The sequence below is a fragment of the Ambystoma mexicanum genome, chromosome 14 (genome assembly GCF_040938575.1).
Source record: "Ambystoma mexicanum isolate Mex_15411 chromosome 14, UKY_AmexF1_1, whole genome shotgun sequence".
Taxonomy (NCBI): Eukaryota; Metazoa; Chordata; class Amphibia; order Caudata; family Ambystomatidae; genus Ambystoma; species Ambystoma mexicanum.
The window spans coordinates 244,606,691-244,620,064 of record NC_090940.1 but is presented as its reverse complement, the minus strand read 5'-3'; positions in this window follow the sequence as shown (position 1 = coordinate 244,620,064).

The window sequence follows — 13,374 nt, the reverse complement described above, 5'->3', positions numbered from 1 at the left end:
GATAATGTGCATCGATGGGTCATCAACAATTGATCAAAGCGATGGGATAAGAAGGACAGGAGCAGCAGTAGTGCGATAGAGGGAGGACTGGACTCACGTGCCAGTAAAATGCATCAAATTACCACAGCACTATTCAGCGCAAGCAGCAGAGCTAGTAGCGCTCATTTTGGCCTTAGAAGAAAGCAATGAGAAAAGAGTAACTATATACTCTGACAGTGCACGTTGACAGTACACTCAGGATTAATAAAATGGCAAAGAAGAGGATTCAGAAGAGCTGATGGCACTCTGGTACAACATGCTCTCCTACTCGGTGAACTAATTGAAGTAATTAATTACCCGGAAGAGGTAGCACTGGTGAAGTGTCAGGCACACACTAATTCTGACGACCCAATATCAAGAGGTAACGAAACAGCAGACACACATGCAAAAAATGCTGCATACTTTGGCGAGACATGGACCGTCACAGAAAAACAAAAAGACAAGGGGGGGGCGGGGGTAAGACAGATGTTGATGAAGGATGGGTACATACACATCCCAGAGACACAGATTATGGAGCTGCAGGCAGCAGCACCAATGGCATAGAAGGAACTATGGGTCAAAAGAGGATGCACCATGTCCCCCACGGATGCATTATGATGACAGAATAATACAGGTAAAGTTGTGATGCACCTGGCCCTATTGTTAACAGCTCTGACCCAATTACACTGTACCACGCACACAGGGAAAGAAGTAATTGCTGCACGATTAAAAGAATCATGTTTCTGCCCCGAGCTAAACTCACATGTTGCAAATGTCATTAGCAACTGCCTCACATGTTAGCAATGCACGTCCAGTCACATGCTGCAAGTGATCAAAGGTACAATATCCCGGCCTGAAGGACCTTTTCTGCACCTACACATTGACTACGTTGACATGATCAATGTATGTCAAGGTTACAGATACATGATTGTAGTAGTGTGCCCATTCTCAAGGTGGATCGAGGCAGGTCCATGCTCTCATGCAGAAGCATTCAGAGCGGCCAAATTCTTGGTGAGGGAGGTGTTCCCGAGGTGGGGAGTATGTGAAGTGCTGCAGTCAGACAATGGCCCCTACTTTGCCAATGAATTGTTTCAGCCTGTTACTACCCTTTTTGGAATTAAACATAAGTTTGCATGTGCGTATCACCCACAAGCAAATGGTGTCTGTGAATGCCTCAACGGCCTCCTAAAAGAAGAAATAGCAAAGATCCAACAAACAACCAAAAAGGCTGTACTGCCTCCCTTTGGCCTTGTTTGAGTTGAGGAACAGACCAGGGTCGGACCACCACCTCACACCCCACAAGGTGGTGACCGGATGTCAAATTCACCTTCCACTCACACCACCATCAAGAGCAATAACTGATTGCCACAACACAAGTACTGTCTTTGGTGAAGAAATGCATGAGTATGTCTCTTCCTTGGTTACTAGTGCCACTTTTATCTGTCAACAGATCGAACGGACACAGCGCAGGTCGAAGAACAACCAACAGGAAGAAACAACAAATGAGGAACAGGAACTGACAGCACCGTGGACAGTGAACTAAAGGGATACAGTTTTACTAAAGAATTATCGCAGAAAGTAGAATGCCCCTAGATTCACAGGTCCCCACAAAATAGAGACGGTAGCCCCTAGAGCAGTTAAGTTGCAGGATAGGGACGTATGGACACACAGTCACGACATCAAGCCCTATAAAGCACAGACCTGCCCTCACCTCAGCGAAGGGCCCAACGCTTCAGCAACGACAACTGACAACAACGCCACAGCGCAAGCTCCAAATACCCCGAAAGACACAATCAGCCACCCATACACCACCCCATGATCACGAGATCCCAGACAAAATAATTAAGCTTAGCTTGACTTAAGACTCCCCAGCAACCAGTTAATTAAGAACATTGTCAAAGGAGTCTGCAATATGCACCACACTGTGTAAACACATGCATGCTCTCTTCACTTTTTGTCTCACACATGCAGGTATCGCGCATTGCCATTATTTAATGTAAATATTTGATCAAGAATATACGTTGCTGCCCAGGGGTAAATGCTACCCACAGACGATGTACCAGAAGCTCTGTCACACCAATTTGTATATATTATAAAAAGGCCAACATATTTAAAACCATGGAGGATACGTATATATTATAACACATTGCTCCTGCTAAATGTACGCTCGTTTCCACACCTCCACGCAGCATTACCTGCCTTAAGAGATATGACGGTACGGAAAGCGTGGGAAAGCTTTTTGCCTGGGCATTGAATGACCACCTGATACGCAGGGCTTGAATGAAAATACTAATATCAATAACACACATTTTGAGAGATTTTCAGGCGAGCACCTGTATCATCCAAAGTAAAGTAGCTGCAGGACAGCATCAAAGGTAAGAGTAAAGATGCCAGTGATATTAGCAACTGTAATAAAGATGATAAGGATATTTTTCACCACCGGTCTGATAACTGCCGCTGTCTGGCAGGCCTACTATGCTTTTTATGTGGCTGCAACTTCCACTACTAATATCTCCCCTACCATGCCTGCAAGGAGCACTGTGTCAGGTGGTACAAGAAGCACAGGTCCAAACGTAAAAGGGGATACACATAGTGTTTCTGTTGATGTACATGGGGTGGACACATATCTCACAGAATCTGCACACATCTCAAACAACATGTGGTATAAACACATGTCCAAAATTGGTAAGGACACGACAAAGGACAACTGCTATGTCTGCTCGTTGATTCCATACGCATGAGTGCATCAAGAACATTTGTAGCAACTGAAGTACTTGCACCAACGGCAAGGGAAAACAGCGACAATAAGATGGAAATCAAGATCAATGTACCCTTATGAAGACAGCTTCATCAAAACACTACTGATGTTTGACAATTATTGGCAGCTAACTGAAGGGCTCCAATACATAACTTACGGACCTGACAAAGGAGAAACAAAAGAAATAACACTGAACTCCCTGCCGTGCCGTGCCAGTGGAGCACAAGAGAAATTGGAGGTGAACCAGGGGGCTGGGAAAGGCCACTGATACTGATATATGGCAAGGTATACACAAAGACTGGATGGGTGGACGGAGTTGTGGGAAGTAAACCACTGACGTTGGCCAAATCATCAGTGGTGACAGTGCAAGAAGAAAACGACAAATGCTACAAGGAGTGGACAAAGAGTGCAGCATTGGTAACATGGTTAGATAAAGAAGAAGAGCCCATACCAATACTTCCCCTTACAGCACCTACATTATGTTACCAGCATGAAGGAGAAATTGACGTTGGAACGAACAAAGGATGCAAGAGAACAATAAAGCTTCCTGAGGGGGGCGCTGGAACAGCTTTATTGATGGACCACTATTGGGCCTGCGGAGCCAAAGTTTACAACAGTTTGCCACTGTTGAGGAACGCAGTGTGCATTATGCTACACATCAAGGTGCCATCATTAGTAGTACCACAGAAGCACTTCAACATGGAGAACTTCCCTAAGTTGGATGAAGGGAACAAAAGGAAGAAGAGATCACTGAAGGTGATAGGAAGCCAGGCACTGAGCGACGCACCACGCCTATCGAGAGTAAAAAGAAAAGGAGAACCACTGACAGGAAACTACCTGTGGGGAAAATCAGAAACAGCCCCGAGTGATATTCCACCAGCACACAGACTGTTCAGCATGCAATGTTCTTCTCCTCCATCATACATCCAGGAGTACAAGCATATGCAAATGCAAAATGGTTACAAATAACAAGATGGGAGCTGATGATGACGATTAACTCCACTGTCAACGGATTCAATGTGATAAAGGAAGAACTAAGAGCGATCAGGATGGTGGCCCTGCAGAATAGATATTTACTGGATCTTCTGACAGTTATGGAAGGAGGCGTTTGTGCAAAGATTGGAAGTTCATGTTGCACGTTCATTCCCACAAACGACAAGGACAACGGTACATTGTCTGAAGCAGTATTGCAGCTGGCCAAGATGGAAGAGGAAGCAAAGGGAGTGCAGAAGGATGGAAGCTGGTTCTCATACATCTGGTCCTGGATGCCATCATGGCTTTCATATGGCCTCTAGGTCATGACAGGGTGCGTGATTTTGGGAATGGCTGCTCTGATGGGGTAAAACTATGGAAGGCAAGATCTAAGCGCACTGCTGAGGAAATGATCGGCATGCACGTCCTCATGCCAGCTGAAGACGATAAAAACACAGATGTAATCATCAAGGAATGTGAACGATTGCACCAGAAGATAATAGAAGCAGATTTGTACCCACTATCAATTAATGTTGAAAATCCAAGGAACCCGAAGAGCTATGTTGGAAAGTGAGTTTATTGCAAGCACGGTGGCAGATGTGTATATATGTACTGGTCATTTTGAGGATCACGTGGACAGGTACGGACACCTGGCAGGAATAACGAAAGTATGGCGAGTGAGGGGAGATAAGAGTGGATAATTTTGTGGTCGACAAGTCGACCAGAGGGGGGACTGACGAGGGAAAATGGGATGATCCCTTCCCCCGATTTTCGTCCATACCATGACCTATAACATCAAGACCCAAGCACCCGTTGCAGGAGGAGTTCGACCAGCTCACTGCCACCCCAGACATCAAGATCCACCGTGGCCACGCCCCGCACCTCCAGGCAAGCTGCGCGCCATCCCAACCTCAGGCTGGGACCTCAGGCGGAGTCGACACCGAACATATGGACCAACCCGACTAGGCATCACCCACAAAACTCATCATCATTAGAGATGCCACAACTACATAGCCAGCGACCAAGAACACACGTGCCACCAAGCACATGGATCAGACACACACCAATCCCCATGAAGAACATACTCAGTGCTATGATGTAGAGGAACACTCACACCCACACACATGCATAGTGGTTATTTTTCACATAGGCTAACTACCGCACCGCAAAAACGCAAGACGCCAGAAGAGCCCATGTACATGCTTGGAGATGCTTCCTTGCTACTAAAACCATGAAGACGTAACAAACTAATGTATAAGGACCCATGTCGCCCCTCGCGACCCTGTGTCATGGATTATATGCCATCATCCATAGGCTAAGCCAAAGTAGGCCGCAGCACCAGAGTAGGTCGCAAAATCAGAGTCCCCAGGCACAGAGCAGACCAGACGGAGCTGCAAGGTGCTGGTCATGCAGAACGAACCCTGACGAGAGCCCCACAGCCAAGGCCACAAAGTTGCAACTTACACGCTGCGCTCCCCATGCCAAGGTTACACCTGCTACTGCTAAACGCTCCTCAGAGCTAAAATACAAATCAAATACCCATAATTCTGCTTCAGCCACGGTCTCACAACACGTGACCAGGCCAACCTGATACGATGCCAAGCCCGAGGACCAGAGAAGCTCTGGGGTCTCACGTTTGGGACACAGATGCAACAATGAAGTGACAATTTGGACACTGACAGCGGTGAGAAAGGAGCGCTCATGCCGCAAATGGCACACCTGTCCATTGTCCACCACTGACACATAGTCATACATTGCTTCTAACACCAGGTACACCGCGAGCTGGGAACAACAATGGTCCCAGGCTTGGGGGCTCACGGACGGACCAATCAGGGCATGGGGGGCTAACCACATTACAACCCAACCAATCACTAACCCTCTCTAGGTAACTATTTCTGTGTAGCAAATTTCAGGGACAACCCAAGTGTACCACCTGACCCTCTCTTTACCAATAACCAACCTTCTTATATGTGCCTGAAGTGGGACAATGGAAGAACAGGCTCCCGCCCTTCCCCTCTCGCGCCTGGCCTAGAGGATCACGGCCTAGACACCCGCCACGAGAGGAGTTTGCCTATCTACCAGATGACCAAATACCCTGGTACAGGAACATACGGATGTGCCCATCTACCTGCCCAGCAGCCCGCCCTGTCCATGCCGACACCTGCGGCACAGATCAACTCGACTAAACCTACACGTCGTTAGAGATGCCATGACGACCTAGCCAGCGGTCAGCACACCTGTGCAAACATGCACACCGGACACTCCCACACCAATCCACACGAAGAATATATTCAGTGCTATGACGTAGGCGACAGACATACTCACGGACGTGCATCTTTATTATTTTCCACATAGGCTCTCAAAATGCAGAAACGCAAGACGCATCATGAACTTATCTAAAAAAGCTTGCTCACGCTTCTTCTAAGAACCATGTACCATAATGAAGAATATAACGGAGACACGATACTGAGGATAGAGCAATATGATACCGTAACCTAAAGCGCTCTGCATCAAGCGGTTCCACCTATGCACCAGGCCCAAGTAGGCCGCAAGCAAAAGCTTCCATGAACATTGAATGAGCAAGAACTGGGTTGCTGACCCTGCAGAATGAGCCCGGCGAAAGCACACCGCCAAGGGCACGATGTTGCAATCTCGCACGCTGCAAGACAACGCCAAGGTCGCACCTGCAAGATAAACCAGGCACACAGTAGGAAAAACAATATTAATTGTGTTGAATTTTGCCTCAAACACGGTCCCACCTCACGTGACAAAGCCAAACCTGACAAGATGCCAAGCCCAGGAGGAAGGAGACGCCTGAATCCCACGTTTCAAGACACAGGCAGATACAATTAAAAGACTCATTGGATATCTGCAGCAGTGGGAGTAGTCGACCTCCCAACATATGAATAAATCCTCACATTGTTTACACCTACCCATATTAAAACATTGTTGCAAATTACAGGTGCACCGCGAGCTGGGAACAGCGATAGTCCCAGACTGGGAGGCTCGCGAGCGGACCAATCAGAATGGGGCTCCTATCACTGACGCCATTAACATTGACCAATCCTCAGAGGTCTTCATGTAACTATTTTCATGTATCAAATTGAAGGGACAGCCCAGGTATACCACCTGACTAACCCTCAACCACTAATACCGTTCTCTATATGCATGCTATACTAACCCTACCACTCGAGTAACCAATCCAGAGTGGAGATAGGTTTTTTTGCTAAACTTTCCAAGTGACGCAAGTAGCGCATCATACTAAGGTAAAAAGGGCCTGCGAGCCCCACGATTGTGTGTGTGTCAGGACGGACGCGTACGCTCCTTGACCCATCCCTGCCGTTTTGTCTAATAAACAGCAGAGTCACCTTGCTTCTTGCGTGTGTCTCATACTCTATCTCTTTTGGGATATACGGGAGGAGTTGGGGCCTCCCTGCCCGGAGGTCTGCGGACGGCCCGGCCGACCCCGGCAGAATTTCCCCCCGACAAGTTGGAGGCACTGCTGAGATCTGTTTAAGATCTGCTTTTTTATTTTTACTTTTTTCCAGGTAATCCCGTTGCGAGGAGGCCCGGCGGCGTGGCCCCCTCTGCCGTTGCCCCCTTCTGAGGACTACAGGACCATCGCGGAACTGCGAGAAGACCGGACAGCGCAATCCGGATATTGGCCTTCGGGAGCCGGTTGAGAAGTATCCCGCCCGCGGTTGGCGAGTGTCCAGACGTGGTCCAGACGAGGGGAGGTGGCGAGCCGCTTGGAGGGGTGCACGCAATCGAGCGGCCCCGCATCAAGAGAACTTGGTGAGCATGCCACGCACAACAAGCAATGTGAAATTGTGAGGGAGGGGGGAGGAATTAAATACGGGAGGTGGGAGGTGTTGCACAGGTGCGCGGCGAAGGTTTGACAATTTAGTGTTGGCAATGAAATGAATGGTAGCGGAACGAGTGCGAGAGCAGTCGGCTACGCTGCGCGAGAGAGGGGGGGTGGAGCACGAAAACATCATGTGCGGCCGCTCGTAGACACTGATTGGCCTAGGTCGCGACTACGTGTAAGGGTGTGTGTGTGTGTGGTTTCCTACGATTTGGCATTTATTGATCAATGAGTAGATGAGGATCCCTATTGTTCGAGCAAGAAACTCGATAGGTAGATGACGTTTCCCTGTAGGCGGTAGCTAGTTAGTTGCCCAATACGGAAGATAATTGGCTGGTTAAGCCCTCCTGTCGAGGGGCGTATCACACGCGAGGCGACGCAGCGTGCGCAGTCCGATTATATTATTGATTACCTTGTTCCAGGAGTGACAGGAAGACAGCTGTGAGGTTAACGGGGGTAGTTGCAAGTGTATTTTGAACTTAAAGAATATATGAAGAACTTACCAGTAGCTCGAAGAGATCGGTGACGTCACCAGTAGGGTTTTCATAGGATATCCCGAGCACAAGGCATCTTTCTTTCTGAGAGTGGTGGGGAAGAGAACTGTGGTAAGGGAGTGGAAACGGAGATAAACGGTAATGAGTTGATCGGGGAAAGGCGAAACGGGGGACGTGGCTGCGCACGGAGAACGCCGGCCACGGCAAGTGTAGAAGAAGGAGGAGGAGCAAGTGAAAATAGGACGACTGTATAAGAACGTCATAAGGGGTACGCAGCCGCAGGGGGCTACGTGCGCCTCGGCCGCAGGGGGCCGTAAGGGTGTCGTGTAAAGGAAGAAAGACAGAAGAAAATATACAAATGTAAATACTATATTTTTATAATTTTCCTTAGCGGACTATCGCAAGTCCCCAAACTTACGGGGCCAGGTAACGATATAAGGCTGTATATTGTAAACTGCTAGTGAGATAACCGCTACCAAATAGGGGAAGGGTAACAAGTGGAGCGCTACTATGTCACACGGGACAGGATCGGGAGGGTGGGGGAACACCCTCACTACCCCACTACAACACATATGTACCACACTGTCACCCCATAGGGAGAAACTGATCAAGTATAGCATAGAATGGACACAGGGGACGGACACAAAATGATAACACCATGGCCGCCTAATGGTAGCTTCGATCCATATACCCAACATTCACTATTAAACCATTTGCATAATACATACAAAGGGAAGAAGTTGACAAACCACGTGGAGGTGTTTAACTTATGGAGGATGTTCCAGGGGTCCCGACCAGGACCAAATGGAATGTTCACTGTGGGGGAAATACCGGAAGAAAAAGAGATTAAGGAGGAAGGAGAGGATGGGAAAACGGGGAGGGAAGACCCAAAGAACACAGGGAATGGACAAGAGAGAGGAGAAAAGAATAATAAATCAAATGAAATAAAAAAGGAACCGAGCAACGATATACCCCTCGTAAAGGTAGTGAAAACAGAGAGAGAGGGGTTGTACCCTTTAAGAGAATTAGGAGAAATAGGACGAGGACAGTTAAGGGCGGCTGAGGGGTACTCGAACCCGGCATACAGCCCTCCACCATATGTGGCTCATAGGAAGATGCCAGCAGGGGAGGAGAGGACTGGAGAAGAACAAACTGTGGAAATAGGAAATGATGAGTGGGTAGCTGCGCAGATATTATTAAAATTACGAGGTTCATTAACAGGAGAAGAGAAGGAGGTAGTAAGGAAAACAGACGAGGATAATACCAGGGAGAGTGGAATGAGAGGGGAAGAGCTGTTACGACAAAAGGAAGAGATTTTGGAGGAACGACTAGCAGAGTTAAGGGATGAGCAGAATGAACTGATCAAACAGCTCGAGAGGGAGGAAAGAGGGAGAGCGAGGGAAAGGAAAGAAGGTAAGAACGAATTGGAAAAAATAAGGGAACGAACTGAGGAGCAAAAGAGAGAAGCTGAAAGGGTAAAAGCAGCAGCAGAAAGGGTATCAAGAGCAGTGCTGCGAGAGAGGAAAAGGGAAGAAGAAGAGAAAGAAAGAGAAATGGCAATGTGGAAGAAGAGATTACTATCAGAAATGACTAAGAAATACGAAGAAGGGAGGGTGATAGAGAGTATATTAGAAAGGGAGAGGGTGAGATGGGAAAGGAAGAAAGAGGATGAAAGGATATTGGAAAAGGTGAGTAGTGAAGTAACGGAGGAATTAAAAAGGAAAAGGGAGGAAAATGGTAGGGAGATGGAGGAGAGAAATGAAGGAGAAAGAGAAGATAGGAGAAGGGAGAGTGAAGTAAGGGGGGATGTATATAGAGACACAGAAGTAGCAACAACATCAGCGCAAAGGGGAGCGGTTGGTAAAGGAGGAAAGGGAGAACCGGACCTGATAGACTTAAAAACAGTAACAATAAAGGGAAAAAAGACAGAGTGGGGGGTGCCGTTTATGAATGACTTTTGTAGTGAGGAAGAAGAAGGAGTGGAGAAGGAAGGAAGAAACAGTGAAAGGGAAAGCCTAGATAAGCTATACATCACCCGGACCAACACAGACTCACCATGGATCCGTAGGAGAAAGGATGAACTGGAGAGAAGTGAGGAGGAAGAGCAAGGAATAGCGGAAAGACAGACACATGAGGCCGCACCGTCCACATCACGCCCTCTCCCACCCCACCCTACATGCTCAACCACCTCACGCTCATTACGTACAATAAAACTTGCACCCTTCACAGACAAACTGACACCCTATGCATATCGGCTTAGAGACCTCCTTAGACGCAGGCAGGAAGGACGAATACACACGCCCACATTAAATACAGGAAATGATGGAAGAAAGGGACAGGATGGAGAAGAAAGAGTTACGAGCAGGGGAAATACGGACGAAATTGACGATGTAGAAGAGAGGGAAGAAGAGGAAGGGTGTGAGGACTCGATTTTATGGAACACAAAGGGTAAAACGAGACATAACTTAATGCCACTTCTGGAGAGAGGAGGAGTTAGACCACAGTACGTCCCTTGGAAGCATACAGACAAAGAGAATATAAAGTGCAGGCTCCCATCACTAAGTGGAGGTGCAGGTAAATGGATATATGAAATGGAAAAACACACTGCAGGACAGAAACTGGCAGTGGGAGATGTAAAGGGCCTTCTAATATCGATATTAGGGGATGCAGCGGATGACATTTGGAAGAGAGCGGGATTCCCTGGGGTAACAATAGCAAACACATCGCATGATTGGGCACCATTCGCAAACTGCAGACATGCACTGTGGCAGGCATTGAGGGTACAGTACCCAGACACATCAGACATAGGAGCAATTACCTCACGCAAGATGCGTGAGAACGAAGATCCTGTTGATTATATCCAGGAAATCCAAGAGAAGTGGCGCATGGAAACTAGAGAACAATGGGACAAAACACCAGCAATATTTTATCATATACTAGTACAAGGGCTCCCAGAAGGAGTTCAGAAACAGCTGAAGAAAGTAGTGGGAATGGAAGCAAAAGCGTGGCCAGAAATACAACTGACAATAGTGCACCATTGCAGGACATGGCAAGGAAAAATGAAACAAAAGGAAGAGGACAGGAAAACGGAAGAGGCTAAATTAGTACAGAAAAAACTTACTAAATACACAATGGAAGGGGCACTAATAACTACGCCTACAACAATGACCCAAAGCCCCACACAAGTAGTGGCCGCACAAGATCCCTCCCAAATACCACCCTCACAGACTATAACACAACAGGTGCCGCCACTCCAACCATACACGACCGACATGGGAGGAGGATACTCAATGCCAGGAGCTGGGTATTATAATTACAACAGGGGAAGAGGAGGAATTATGAGAGGGAGAGGATACGGATATAACACACAACAGCAGGTGGGAGGACTTAGAAATTCCTACCCCACAGGGCAACCATTATACCAGGACAACACAGGGAGATTTCCATGGTAGAGTAGGGAACCACCGGTGTGTTGGAGTTGTGGATTATTAGGGCACATGTCACGCACATGTAGAGTAAGACCAGGAACACCATCATGGAGTGAACAGGGACAACCAAGGCCCACACAGGAACAGCAGGGCATACAGCAACAGCAGACGTTGCAACAGGGAAATGAACAGCAACAACTAATAACACAACAACAGCCACAGACATATTCACTGCCACAACAACAGGTAGCGATAACACAACAACCCCAAGCACAACAAACACAACTGGGTAGGGTGACGGTCCTGGGACACAACCCTTACACAGGAAATGGTCAATCGTTGTACCCTCAATAAGACAGCCCACAGACGGCCTTGGTGTGTCCCATCCTGTCAGTAACACCTAATAGTGCAGAGGAACCACGCATAGAGGTAACGATAGGTGACAAAAAATTATCATTCCTTGTTGACACCGGGGCGACCCGGTCTTGCATAAGGGAAGGTAAATTTAAGATGTCAGGCGAAGCCATGAACACCCAAGGATTCTCTGGGGCTAGAGGGTTGGTTCCTTTTACTGATAACATTCCCTTATCTATAGGAGATTATGACATGTCAGTTCCACTTTTATATTATAGTGCCTCACCAGTAAATATACTGGGGAGAGACATAATGAACAGGTTGAATATGACGATCTCCTTTACTGAGGACGGCATAATTTGCTCTACTCCAGGGATTAACATGCTCACAGCACGACAGATTATGCAAGCATACTGCGGACAGACAGCGATTAGGGCGGAGCCAGTAGATGGCGAACTCTTCCAGTACGGGACAGACATGGCATTTGCATGGATGCCAGGGATAGAGGGAAAGATCTGGAGGAGGCCAGCAGCCTATTTGTTCAGACCAGAAACACCAGTCAATGAACCAGAAGGAAAGGTGGTTCCAGTGGACATTGAGAGCATTATAGCAACAGCTGATTACATTGCTGTACATGCCCAAGACAGAGAAGGAAGAGCATGGAGGGCAGTGATAGCACTAGCAGAAGGATGTAGGCTCACCCAGGTGTCAGATGAGGAGCTATTCTCAGAAGAAAAGGAGGAAGGTGAAATGGTGTTTATGATGAGTGTGGAAATATGGCTAAGAGTGGCGTACAAACAAGTAGCACAGAAAATTGCAATGGCACTTGAGGCACCCGCATCCATCCCAGTTCCCTTCTTTAAGGAGGATATGACAAAGGTACCCACATCATTGTGGACTACTAGCCCCTATGACATGGGGTGCATAAAAAGTATAGGGGGAGTAAGGATAAAATTGAAAAAAGGTGCAATACTCCCCAGAGTGAAACAATACCCACTATCAAAAGAGGCAGATGAGGGCATATATGAAACCATAACGGCCCTTATAGATAATGGCATATTGGTCCCCTCAGAATCACCATGTAACACGGCTGTATACCCAGTGCGCAAGGCTAAAGGGGGGTCTTGGCGCTTCATACAGGATCTCAGGCCCTTGAACAACATAGTAGAAGCAGAATACCCCATAGCCGCAAACCCGGCCACAATATTGTGTGGCATTCCAGCAGAAGCATCACGATTTACAGTGATCGACCTTAAAAATGCTTTTTTCTCAATACCATTGCACCCAGACTCACAAGATCTGACAAGCTTCACTTACAGAAACACAAAGTGGAAACACACCAGATTACCACAAGGGTACTGCGAATTACCCTCAATATTCAACAGAGTAATACAGATGGATTTGGGTAACATTGAAGTGGAAAGCACAGTGTTGCAGTATGTCGATGACATAATAATTTGCAGTACAAACGAAAGGACATGCAGA